The sequence below is a fragment of the Protopterus annectens genome, chromosome 10.part0 (genome assembly GCF_019279795.1).
Source record: "Protopterus annectens isolate FY-2018-M chromosome 10.part0, PAN1.0, whole genome shotgun sequence".
Classification (NCBI taxonomy): domain Eukaryota; kingdom Metazoa; phylum Chordata; order Ceratodontiformes; family Protopteridae; genus Protopterus; species Protopterus annectens.
In genome coordinates, this window is record NC_056744.1 from 1,729,000,521 (window position 1) to 1,729,015,223 (window position 14,703).

Genomic DNA, 14,703 nt, shown 5'->3' on the forward strand with positions numbered 1-14,703 from the left:
CCTTTTGACCCTTCTTGTTCAATAGCTGGTCAAAATGCATTGAAAGCATTGTAGCCCTATATTGCTGGGGTACTCCCTGTGGTTTTAATCCACGTTTCAGCAACTACTGAATCTAGCTTTGTTTGTATAACTTGAGGCACTGATCCAGGCCATCTTTGTTTGGAGAAGGTTCCCCTGCACCCTAGTAAGCATGGGGTGTGCAGTTAGAACTTGTCTGATTGAAGACTGCTGGAACAGGGCTCAGTTTTGAGCTTTTTTCTGGTTAATTGGGTAACTTGTTTAAATCAGTTTGTTTGTTTTCTATTGTTTTATATATATATATATATATATATATATATATATATATATATGTATATATATAAATTTGCACTTTATTCATCTGCTTTTACTGTATTTGTGTTTCTTCCTACTTTATTACTGGGGGCATTGACTACAACTCTGAACTGTGATATATAACAATAATTATCCTTTTTCTGTGCTTTTAAACTGTTTTTATGAGTGTATCTGCTTTATTTTCTGAAAAAATATATATATACTTGTTTCCCACCTTTCTAAGCTAGTATAGTCTAGTTTTCAGGTTAGTGCTGAATTCAGAGCTGTGTTACAAATCTCTGTGTTTGCCCATACCTTACTTGAATAGAAGGAAGTTTCTCTGCTCACCTGTGAGAGAGGGGAGATTTGAGCAGCCTATCTGTCCCTGGAGGAGTGGTTTCAGCCCAGAAATTAGTAGTTTATTGGCCATTTTGGGCTAATTTCTATCTCTTTCATTTCCCTGCTATAAATACCATATTTGCCAGGTTTTGCACACCGGGCAGCACTGGTTAGCTAGGGTAAACTATTCCCGGCTCCACAAAGTCTCCTCTTCAATTTTTCCATTGGAACTAGACAGACTTTCAACTTAAGCACTCAAGCTATTCATTTCTCAGCCCGGCACTTGCTCAAAACTTATAGCAAGCACTTATAAACCCTAGCACTAGACCCTCCTGTACTGTACAGAAGGACAAGTCTCTTTATTCAACCTTACCAGCCATCCAGTAAAACAGTTCACTGTACCTATCCAGGCATGTCCAAAGGGCAGTTTCAGGTGTGCTCTCCAGTCCAACTGGTGAATCTGGGCATTTTGAGGCAATGTTACAACTGCCTCATGTACACAGACAACCCCCTCCTTCTACCACCAAACACTAATACATGCGAGAGATGCAGTTATACAGCCAAACTAGAGGCTAAGCTCTCTCAACCCAAGACTGGATCAGACAGTCAAGAGTTGAAGGGAAATATTTGCATCAACACCACCAGTCTTACATAGACCCATTAAACCAGCACCCACAAAAAACACACATAAATATATGGAAACATACTCGGAGGCTCTAAATAAAAATCTGCAAAACCAACAGAGACCTCCAAAGCAAACATCCAAGCAACCTCCACCCCCCAACACAAACCATGAAACACATACTTCACAAAGCCAGTGTGCCATGCAATCACAGCTCTTAAGTAAAAATAACATGCCCAACATACTAGTAATAGGTGACTCTATAGTCAGGCACACTGACGTCCCACTCACTAGGCTGAATAAGGAGAAGGTTACTGTTAGCTGCCTGTCAGGTGCCAGGATCCGCCACATAACACAAGCACTCAGGTCACTCAAGAACAAGTACAAATATGACTCTGTCATTGCCCATGTTGGTGTGAATGACCTGAGCCGTACCTGCCTGGACTACATGAAAAGAGACATGGAAGAGCTTTCTGATCATGTTGCCCAGGCCATATGACCCTGACCCTGAGTAGCATCCTGCCCTCACCAAGAATAATACCACGGTATAAAGAAAACATTCTCGATTTCAACAATTGGCTAAGTTTCTGGTGTCATTCAAAGGGGATCCAGTGTCTGTCCGCCTGGGATGACATGCTCGACAAGCCATGCTGCTTTGCTAGAGATGGCTTGCACCTGTCAACCTTAGGCTTTCGAATACTTGCCAAGGCTCTTGCCACCCCCATAGTGCCGGTTTTAGGCAAGGCTCAAAAGACAAACCCACCGCCGTAAATAGCACAAGTAACAAAAAACTGAGGGTAATGCTACTCAATACAGGAAGCCTAAACCTCAAAATGCACGCACTCGAGGCGCTCCTCAGTATGGAGAAAATTGATATATGTGCAGTAACAGAAACCTGGTTTAAGGCTCCAGAGACCACCCCAGCATTACCAGGCTACAACTCATACCATACATTTTGGCCACAGAACCCAAACCGAAATACAAAAGGCAGGGGTGTTTCCATATTCATCAAGGATACCCACACCTCCAGGTTAGTGGCACAGCACGATGCTTCAGAGATCATCCACGTGCAACTAACAATAGGTAAAACTGCAATTCAAATTGTAGCTTGCTACAGATCGCCCACCATGTCCCAGGACCCCCATTCTGCATTTCTGGGAACACTGGGAAACATAAAGGTCCTACCAAACACCCTGATATTGGGTGATTTCAATTACCCAAACATTAACTGGGAGAACTACTCAAGTACTAACTCCCTTGCCCAACTTTTCCTAGAATTTATAAACTCAAATGCCCTGGTTCAGCTGGTCAACACTCCCACTAGAGGTGACAACATATTGGACCTGGTCATCACCAACATGGGCGACCAGTGTTCCACACCAGAGGTCAACCCCTTGCTGGTTAGATCTGACCATAAAGAAATCACTTTGGATATCCATATTCTGCCCCCACCCCTGGACAAGAAAGCCACCATGAAAAACTTTTCAAAAGCAAACTTCACGTTACTTAAGACTGAGGTGGAAAGTTTCAAAGCCCCCATGCTGAAGGATAACACTGTCCAAGCTGCAAAATCCTTTACTAATGCATTCTATGGGCAGCTACAAGAATGCATGGATCGTGCCATCCAAAGCAAAACCAAGACTCACTCCTCCAAGAAAAGGAAACCAGTCTGGTGGACTCCTGCCATAAACAAGCTATACAATAGAAGGAGGAAACTAGTACAGAAAAGAGTAAAATCCCAAGAAGGGAAGACATCCCTGATCAGTATCAGCAAGAAACTACAATCCCTTATAAAATCATCCAAGGCGAGCTTTGAAAGAAAAATTGCCAAGGGCTCCAAAGATAACCACAAGGCATTCTTTAGCTATGTCAAGAATCTAAGTGGCAATGCTCAGATCTGCTCGGAGTTAGTGCAGAATTGCACAAAATACACTGAACCGACAGATATCACCAACATCCTGGCAGACAGGTTCAGTGCAAACTTCACTCCCCCTCTCACCCCCAAAAGGGCCCATAACCATACCGGAAGAATGTAGATTCCCTGAAATCACAGGCACTCAGGTTAAAACAGCCCTCTCTAAAGCCAAAAACTCAGCATCAATGGGACCGGACGGTGTCCCAGGCTGTGTTCTACACAAGCTCAAAGACGAACTAACCCCTCCCCTAAATATACTGTTCAAACTCAGCTTCTCCACAGGCTACATACCCATAGAGTGGCGCACAGCAATGGTTATTCTGCTCCACAAAGGTGGAGCCACAACAGACCCCGAGAACTATCACCCTATAAGCCTGACTAGCTTGGTCTGCAAGGCTATGGAGCGCATCATCATGGAACTCATTAACAGAGACATTGGGAATCTCCAAACACTGGACCCTACCTAGTTTGGCTTTAAGGGCAGATCATGCCTCCTTATCCTGGTGGACTTCTTTGAGACAGTTACCAAGGCTATAGACGAGGGAAAGGTGGTACACACAGCCTACCTAGACCTCGCTAAGGCCTTCAACACCATTCCCCATTCTGGTATTATAGACAAGCTCACCAGCCTGAACATAAACCCCTACGTCACAAGATGGGTTGCCAACTGGCTCACAGACAGAACCCACATGGTGAGAGTTGCAGGAGCTAGGTCTGTCTCTAAACCAGTTACAAGTGGTGTTCTCCAGGGCTTAGTCATAGGACCCCTCCTGTTCGGCATATACTTCTCAGAGGTACAGGCAAGCACAGGAGAACTATGGCTGACCAAGTTCGCAGACAACTGCAAACTAGGGGCTATAATTGACTTTCTGGCTGACACAGACATCCTCCAAAAGGGTCTCACTGAGACGGATACCTGGTGTCAAAATCATGGCCTCAAGCTAAATGCCAAAAAGTGCATAGTCATCCCCTTTGGAAAGAACAAAGTACCCACAAACTACCACATAGGTGGTAGTCCCCTAAATATGGAAGATGTAATAAGGGATCTGGGGACCCAAGTAGATAGTAGATAGTAATCTCACCTTTGATAATCACTTTGCCAAAGTGGTTAGAAAAATCCTTCTATGTGGCCCGCCTAATCACAAAGGGGTTCACATCCAGATCAGAAGATGTCATTGTGCCCCTCTACTCATCACTCATCAGACCTATCTTAGAGTATGATGCCCCATTTGGGATGTACCTTACAAGACACCTGCAACAGCTGGAAAGACCAAAGAAGTACCTCACCAAGAGGATCAATGGCCTCAAACAGATGTCCTATGCAGCTCAACTGAAGAGACTCCAGTTGAGGTGATCTCTGCCTGACATACAAGGCCATGTCCAACCCAGAATTGATGGACATGCTCCACCTAAAGAAAACCTTTTCCCCTTGAGCCACACACTCTAGGGATCTAAACCTCACCACAACAATGAATAGGACATGCTGGAGGGATAGATTCCTGTCTCAGAGACTTCCCATGCTTTGGAACAAGATCCTAATCTACATTAGGCAGAGCTCCTCGCTAACACTCTTCAAAATAAACCTTGACGAGTGGATGGGAAACAGAAAGTTTACCTCCGGGATCACTTCAGTGGCTCTGCTGGACAGAGGCACAGGGAACTAATCTAAGGGGACGGAGAAAGCCAACACATTCTGGCTAGGCTTATAAATGCCTTCAGGCAGATAGCCTAATACCCACCTATGAATCTACAAAGATGTCTTTATTCTCCAGGATGTGGAGACCTGGCAAGGAGTGGAGTTTCTTGTTTAGACTCAGGGCATTGAGCAGTGACACCTTTAGACTTGGTTTAGCTGTATTGGAAGGTTTATCAGGCTGGCCATACATAAAAAAGGCACAATGGGGAAGACTAGGTTTTAGCCAATATTTGAAAGCTTAGAAGGGACATGTGCAAACCAGTTCGGGCAAAGCGTGTAAATATGTAAGAGTAGTACAGAGTTCTGTTTTTTATTCCTATGAAAAGTGTTACATATATTTTGTCCCTAGCTTGGAATTTATATTTTGGTACACACTTTTATAAGAACTAGAAAACAGTAATAGTACAATAGTATCCCCACAGATTATGCTTACTATGTCATACATTCCTCAATACAAACATTAATCTTTAAAGCAGAGGATGTATAAACTTATTCAGAATTACAAGTGAACTATGCAAATGGACTGTCACTACCTGGGAGAGAGACCAGTACATCTGTTGATCAGATTCACTTTTCTTACAACTCAGTAATAAAACTAACTTTGTGATTATTAAATGTTTTGTTATTGTACTGCTATTAATACAGTATTAGTACAATATCAAAGTAATTTGATCTTTTATTGTCAGAGACAAAATATACATGTATATAATCATTTCTGTGTGTGTGTGTGTGTTTATAATTATATGAGGGTCTACTGTGGTGAGTTTAAATATATTTTATGTACCACACCAATCACCAGATTCCATCTAATTGTTTTCTAAATTTTTGTTAATGTTAGTATGATAATTCACTTGACTCCAATAGACTGTATTAGTTGCTCTAAATTTTACATTAAAAATGATTTGGTGGCTTGTATAGGTATGTATTAACTAAATAACTAGTGAGAGGCTTTGTTCCCTAGTCATGAAGTAATTTTTATTTATTTGCTTTGCAGTGTCAGTTCATTTTGTGGATGCATTTCAACAGTGTATGTACAGTTATGCTAGTAATGACAAGTTTTGCACGTTGTTGTTTTTTAGTTAGCTTAATCTTAGTTTAGGTAGAAATAGATCTGTTTTTCCAATAATTCTTTTAGTTTTTGACTGGCCACCTGTAATTAGTGTTTTATTTTAATTCTTTTATTTCATCTTCTTTCATTTTAAAATATTAAGTTCCATGCTTACATCCATACATATATATTAATATTTAAAGTATAATATCCTTCTAACCTACTAATAAATTGTTGCTTTGGCTGTTGTAAAAAAAAAAAAAAGAATAAAAAATACATTATTTGCTATATAAATAAGACAAAGTAGGTAAGATTGCAGGGAAATGATTATTATAGTAAAGATCCAAAAAAGATCTACTGTGTAGAATGAGACATTTCCAATCTGATTATTGATGGAAGTATTTAAGGTTCTGCCATTAGGATCAATAAATAAATGGAATGAGATTTGAGAAATTGAAAGTATGCCACTAATACGTATTTTTACTGAATGAATCTTTGTTTTGTGGATTTTAACTGTAAAAACTATTCTGTGATATCAAAATGTCCACAGTATTAAAAGCAGTATAATTGTATTCGATTTTTACTATTCCTATTCAGCGTGTCCTAGCTTATTATTTTTTGTCATGAATTAAAGTGCTACAAACATTAACATTATTTACAGGAATGTAATTCAGCAATGGAAAATTTACTGAACAGTGTGGTTTTACATTAATTTATCCTGAGTAAACAAATCAAAATTTTTACATTTGGTGCAGGCTGTGATTAACAATTAGGAATGATGTGTCCCTTTGGTGATGAAAATTCATTTGACCTAGATCTGAAATATGGCATCCGTTTTAATAAGCATGTGCATATTTTTGTAGAAAGTAAGTGCACTTTAAATGTTTTGACTCTAGGGATTCAATAGAACACTTTAGATGAGAGCTATTGTTTACTTTAGGGATGCCTTTCATAGAAGAGAAGGGAGGTTCTGAGATATTTACAGTCATATAATGCCCTCCCATTTCATGTATCAGTTACCATATTCACATCTGCCTTCAACGTTACACTCTGTCCTTGTTTTCTATAGTTCTTAAAATCAGAATGCCTCATTTCCTTTGTTTCCTTTTTCCAAAGGATCCCCATTGTTTCCTGTTACACTCATGTAGTCTTTGTTCACTCTTCACAGTTCTAGACATTCTGACCTTCTTTTTCTACTTACCTGTCCCTTTACAGTCTCTTCCTGGGTATACGTTAATCTTCCTCTGCAACTCCAGACAACTTCATTTCCGCAGATCTTTTCTCACAACCTTCCAGTACAGCTGCCTGCTGTCAGTTTGGTGACATATATAGTTTTTGTCTCCCCTGCTTGTACTTAGCATCTGGTCAGTTAATGTGATCCCTTCAGGATGTGAGCACTCATAGCATAGCGGTCATGCATACAGCTGTCAGGGTTTTTTTCCTGTACTGCCTTTCTGTCTCCTTGCATACCATATAAGTGGTCAAAGAAGGAACATGCAATGGGCATAGACAGAGGCAATTATTCACTTATGTGGGTACTGTAATGCTCTGGCAATGCCTCCTCCCTTAGAGGATCTGTCAGGAACTGTCTACTTATCTCCACAAGTGGTTTGTAGGAGCGATGTGCTTCCAGAAATGTGCTCTTTCAAACCTTGAGGAAATAGAGCAAGAAAGGCCTGTTCACCCCCCCCCCCCCCCAGTTTGGCTTAACCAATACCAAGGCCACTTTCCAAATCTGGGTTATCTGGTTTTCAAAGTTTTCAAGGCAAGATATCATACCTTGCTGTGTAGCCATCCTAGTTTGGAGACATAGGTAAAAGCCATTGTTTCCTTCTGCATTCATTTCTGGGACACAGTAGTATTGTATTATTTGTTCCTATTCTGCACTGTTCACATCTACCTAATTATACTTATCTTCTTAGGTTATTGCTAGGAACTGTTTACCTATGTATTGCTAGAAAATGATTTCTACTAGTTGAGCCAGAATAATGTTTTGATTGCAACACATCTGAAACCAAGAATATGCTTTAACTCAAATAGCTTAACTTTGCATAGGTCTTTTCAGTATAGCTATTTTTCACTCTTGATGCTGCTTATCTCCAAGTATTTTACACATTGCTATATTGATCATGTCTTCATGGTATGAACTGTAGTGGTCTTCATACCATCCTTGTTTTTTTCACAATGAAGTCCTTTGTACTATTTACCCCATCGTATACGGTTTGTCATCGATGTTCCCCCTAACTGCTACATTCCATTTTCCTGTCTACTAAACCTCACTATAATGTTCCATCTTCCTTTTCACACTCCCTTAATTCCAGTAACAGCTATGCTCTCTCTTCTTATCATTAATTATGCTCCTTTCAAATCTTCATTCACAGTTTGCTTCAGTTTAACCGATACTCCATTTTCTTGCAACAAAGTAATTGTTTATTCCTCTTTTTTTTACCTCTCCTTACATAAAAAGTAGTTTTTGTTCATAAACATTAACAATTTAATTATCACCCACTCAAATATTCATACACCCACAAAATCCTGGAAGCATAGATTCATTTCCATAGATCAGGCATTATCTCCATTTTATGGAAGAATGAATTTAATGTGGCGATGCCAAACTGGCAGAATTAGAGGATATACTTTTTAAGTAACAAACATCCAAATTTTAATTCAAGGAAAGTTTGGTAAGGTTTAATCTTAGTGTATTTAATCTTTGTGTATTAAACCTAAGCTGACAGTTAAATCTAAGAAAATTAAATCAATGTTATTGGAGATGTATTTGCCACATTTAGCAATGCCCCAACTTAACATGTCTCATCCTGGACAGTCAGCAAAATGGCAGCATTATGATCAGTTACATATGAATGGTGCTGTGCTTTTATAACGTTTATGTACTGAACTGACTCCACAGAACAATGAGCTTGATTTCTTAAAATGAAGGCTAAGAGCGCAGAACAGTTCTTGGAATTGGTGTCTGCCACTTAAAAATAATTTTGTTTAAGATGAGTTCAACATGCCATGGGGGGCAGTGGCATGAAACTATACTTGCCAGGGAAAAATACTGAAGCACAGAATCTTCAGAGCCTTACATCTCCTCTCTGCAAGGTCATCCATTAAGGTTATTGTATGTAAAACTTAAGCAATGTTGGTGCTTTCTGTGTATTTCTCATAGTTGAAAAACAAAACAAAAAATAACATTGGATCTAAATGATTGTATGACCCCATATGCAAAAATGGGGAAACGGGTTTGTGGATGGATGAACGTCATTAGTGCTGTAACCTAAAAATATCTGCAATCCAACCAGAAATATGACCCTGAACTGTAGTGTTAGCTGCAGGTACAACAAAGTGTGATTATGATATATGATTATGTCAAATTAGTAACCAGCATGTGAACTTTTCTGGATTACAGTTTTTTTCTTTTTTGCTGTTAAAATGTCTTTGTGTCATCATCAAGAAACTAGGTATGGATGAATTTAGTGCAGTTAAACCTATTAATGCATTTTCCCTTTTTTCTAGTTTTTTAAAATGTATATAGTTTGTGTTTTAAATGAGTGACAGAGATAAATTATGCTGCTATACTGAAAATGTTTAATAGAGACCAGAGTAGCAGGCATGATTTCAGTGTCACTAACAATTTTTACAAACCAATGATAGTATGTTTTTGTAGATTTTTTTCCTACTGTCTGCTGATTATCAGCCTCCTACTGGTCAGTTGACCTATTTTTTTCCCCAAAACCAGGTCAAGAGTTGACCAGAGGGTATCTTGTAGTTTGACATTTTTTTTAATGGCCTTCCATGTCTTGTGCACGCTCAGTTCACAAGACAAGAGGGCTTACCATGGGCTGAATTTACTGGTCATCATTCACTTCCACAAAGAACATTTCCATTCCATCCTGAAGCACTAGTTGATGGCCTCCTCAGTCTTCAGAGCAGAGCAAACAAACCTCTGCTGTATATACTTAAGTTTTGACACACACACACACACTCATATATATATATATATATATATATATATATATATATATATATATATAGGATCCCTTTTAAATTTCGAAATACTGAAAGATCGACTTTTAGTATCTTGAGACCAAAATTTTGGAAGTGCAGTTAATCAAAACTGCACTTTACCGAATTGCATATTATTGAATCTGCTTTTGGGTTGGTGTGTTGCGGTTTGTATTTGTGGTGCATTCTGGTCTGTGAGTTAGATATGGAGGATGACCTGTGGCTGTGTATGGAGATTCAGGTAAGTTGCAAGTGTTTAAGGGTTTTGGATAGAGTGTTTTGTATTTTAGTGTTGTGGGAAGTTTTGGGTGCTGGATGGGTTAGATGGGTGAGTGTCTGTGTGTGTTACTGTTGAAGGTGGTGTGTTTTTTGAATGTGCAGTATGTGTGTTTTTCACGTGTATGTGTGATATTGTGTGAAGTAAGTGTATGTGTGTGGATTATGTATTTTTTTGTGCATTTCATGGTAGTGCGACCTCAGAGTTTATAAGTAGCTGGGGTGTGGGGGGAGCAGCACCCCACATGGGGGGTGCAGGGGATGCTTTCCCCCCTGCTTATGCTTAGGTTTTTTTAGGTTTATGTGTTTAGGGTTTTAGTTAAGGTTTAGGGGGATGGTGTTTGTGCTTTTGTTGTGGAGGTTATATTAAAAAACTGAATGTCGCATGCTGAAACTTCAGTATTATGAATTTTCTGTATAATGACATTCGTTTTTTAATATTTCGGTATAGTGGATGTTTGGTATTTAAGTCTTGGGATACTGAAAGTTGGTCTTTCAGTATTTCGAGATTTAAAAGTAGACATATATATATATATATATATATAGATCCCTATCAGTTGATTGAGTTTTCAGAAACTGAAAATTTGTATCAGTGAGATGATATGATCAAATTTCTGAAAACCTGAAGCTTTTGAATGGAGATTGCTGTACAGTGATGTTCAGGAAATTTACCATTTTCCTCAATGTAGTGCGATCTTGGAGTTGGTATATATAATTAGCAAAGGGTGTGCAAAAAGGATGTGGGTGTGCAAAAACTGTAAAAAAAAAAAAAAAAAAAAAAAAGATTTTTTTTTTTTTTTTTTAATGTTCGAGTTTTCAGAAATTTGATCATACGGGTCTATATTATAAAGCTGACAATATCTAATCTGTATTGTCGTCACAACAATATTGAAAGTGAAGAATATCAGCCAGGTAAACAAAAATCTCTGTAGGGGGAGATTTCCATTTACCTTAATGTAGTGCGGTCTCGGAGTTGGTATATTTAAGTAGCAGGGGGTGTGGGGCTTGCCCCCCTGCCTACGCCCTTTAGCTTTTTTTTTTGTTTTTTTTTGTTTTTTTATACTCGTTCAATATTTTACTGCATCGATCAATTGTGTTCAACTTTTATTGCTTCGATGCAGTAAAATTTCAACGAGGTAATATAAATGCGATCATACTAACTTAATTTTACCAATATGAATTTCGAGTTTCTGAAAACTCAATCAACTGACAAGAGAAAAAAAATATAGCACACACACGCACACTTGGGGATGATATGAGTCAGTTTTAGGCTATGTGGTGTTTCATCATTCTCAGCTAGTTGGAATTTTCAAGATTAGTTCTGAAGAAGAGAGACAGGTACTATTTGGTTAATTCTCATGTTGCTGTCAAGGTGTTTCAGATTACCCATAAAGTCAGTGTAATATCCTTAATACAATGCATATAGTTTGATCATACAGTAGTAACCAAATTCCGTTTTACCCAGCACAGAGTATAGGTAGGCTTTACCTATTTGTATTTTGATCTTATCTAATGAGGTAGCATGTTATAACATCAGCAAGTGATGTCTGTAGTAAGTATATTTTCCAAGAGCTGGCATGGAATTCAAATGATGATAGCATAAAGAGAATCCTTCTGGCAGTTATTTTATAGCATAAGAGCTAATGATGGTTTAATAACAAGATACACATAAGTGCACTACCTAGTTTGATACATAAAAGACAAAATAGGTACATTTTGTATTTGATTGAACTCAAGAAGTTACCAAAGATGTGAACTCAAGAAGTTACCAAAGATGTGTCATTATCAAATGTATAAATCCTCTTTTACCTAGTCCTCTTTTCATGGTCCCACTTTATGTCCCCTGCAGCAACAGGTCAAGCTTCTCTAGGCATTTATTTCAGATTTTAAATTCTTATTTTAATCATGATTTTATATTAGAGAGAGAGACTTGAATATAAAGCTGGGGTTTCCATTAGATGTAAGGGATATTTTTTTTATTTAATATTAGGTTCATTTACCAATTATTACATGATTTAATGGGGGCACATGACCTTTTATATTCTTATAGTGTTTTATATCTTGTAGACAAATACTTTCCTTTTTTGTAGTACCACATAAATCCTAGTTGAGAGCAGACTTTTTCTTTCTTCCCAAAAACCTTTTGAAAATGTAATATTAATTTCAAGGTGAGAATAACATCCTTTTCTGATCATAGGATTATAGGAAGTTACTAGGCTAATGGCCCTTACAAGCCTAGCCAAGTTCTATCCTTATTTCCACGATCAGCCCCTATTGCCCCTGTATAAGAGGGACACAGGTAGAACCCTCAAGGTGAATTTATGGTTACCCATCCAATCGTCCAGACAGAGTTTGAAGAGGGCTAGTGAAGTGCTCTGTTTGACATGAAGTGGGAGTCTGTTCCAAAGGTGTGGTAACCTGTGGGAGACAAATCTTTCCCTCCAGCAGGTTGTATTAGTGTCACATACCAGGTTAAGGTCTTTAGAGCGAGTAACCTGTGTACAATTTGACTTGCGGATATGCAGCATTTCTAAAAAAGCAGGATCAAAGATTGCCTTATATGCAAGGCAGATATTGCCTCTGAGCAGTCTATATGAAACAAAATAAAATGATAGGGATTTCAAATGATCCACATATGACAGATGCTGAAGACCTTGAATTTTCCTTGTGAGGAACTTTTGTGGTCACTCTAATTGCTGCAGGTGCTTGGAAAAGTACATACCAAAAAGGGCATTGTGCTCAATTATTGGCCTGATGAGGGAAGAGTACAGGGAGTTTATAACTTCTTTTTTTCTGGAGACAATGCCCTTACTTATGTGATAAGTAGTATAGAATGCCCAAATGCCCTTTCTTACCACTGTGGAGACATGGTGGTCAAAGGTAAGGTTGCTGTCAACCTGTGTGCCCAGGTCTCTCACCACTGAGTGTGTACTAAGGATATTGCTATTGATGTTGTAGTTAGCAGCAACATTGTACTTCTCAAAAGGGATGATAATACATTTTTTTGGAGTGATTTTAAGGCCATGACTTTGCCAGCAATCATATGTTTGTATAAGACCCTCCTGTAGGATGTTGACATCATTTGGTGATTCTATGACCTTTCCCAGTTTGCAGTCATCAGAAACCTTTGTCAGTCACAAACCTTTAGTTTCTGCTTGTACTTTGGAGAAATAGATTCCAAACAGTACAGGTCCCAGGATTAATCCCTGTGGAACACCATTGGTTACAGGTCTGCTGTTGGAGGTGGAATCCCCCATTTTGACCATATGTGCTCTACCAGTGAGGCAGTTAGCAACCCATCTAACAATATAAGGGTTAATACCTAGCTGGGTGAGTTTGTCAGTGGTGCCCGAGTGGGGAATAGTGTCAAAAGCATTGACTAAGTCTAGATAGGCTGTATGCACACATTTCCCCTCATCTAGGGCCTTGGTGACTGCCTTAAAGAAGTTCACCAGGTTCAAGTAGAGGTCTCAGGACTAATCCCTGTGGAACACCATTGGTTACAGGTCTGCTGTTGGAGGTGGAATCCCCCATTTTGACCATATGTGCTCTACCAGTGAGGCAGTTAGCAACCTATCTAACAATATAAGGGTTGATACCTAGCTGGGTGAGTTTGTCAGTGGTGCCCGAGTGGGGAATAGTGTCAAAAGCACTGAATAAGTCTAGATAGGCTGTATGCACACATTTCCCCTCATCCAGGGCCTTGGTGACTGCCTTGAAGAAGTTCACCAGGTTTAACAGGCATGATCTCCCTTTGACAAATCCAAACTGTGTAGGGTCAAGTGTCTGGAGATAACCTATATCTTTGTTGATAAGGTCCACAGTGATTTGCTCCATGGCCTTGCAGATAAGGCTAGTCAGGCTAATAGGTCTACAGTTCCTTGGGTCAGTGGAAGCACTGCCTTTGTGCAACGGAATAACAGTGGCCAATTTTCATTCAGCTGGGATGAAGCCGGTACTTAAACTATGATCGAACAGAGTACTCAATGGTGTTGCTAATTCTTGTTGGAGCCAATAAAGAACACCGCCTAGGATGTTATCCGGTCCCATAGATGCTATGTTTTTGGCCTTAGAGAGGGCATTTAAGACCTGCTCTTTAGAGATACAAGGTACGGGACAGGTGGTAGGGATGTCAGGGGGTTTGTGTGGCAGGGACAAGGGAGTGAAGTTTTCACAGAACCTGTCAGCCAACAGGTTAGGTATGTCCAGAGGCTTAGTATATGGGGTATCATTAACTACCGGTTCAGTCCAAATCTGGACCTTTCCTTTTAGGTTACAGATGAACTAAAAGAATGCCTTATGGTTGTCCTTAGTTGAGGTAGCTAATTTGGATTCATAGTTTGATTTTGGAGGACTTCACAAGAAGTCGTATTTGCTTGTTTAAGCTGAGGAGGGAGTGTTTCCAGTTTAGGGTTTGCTCCTTCTTACTCTTAGATAGCAGTTTCTTCCTCTTATTGTAAAGACTGTTTATGGTACTTGTCCACCAGGCA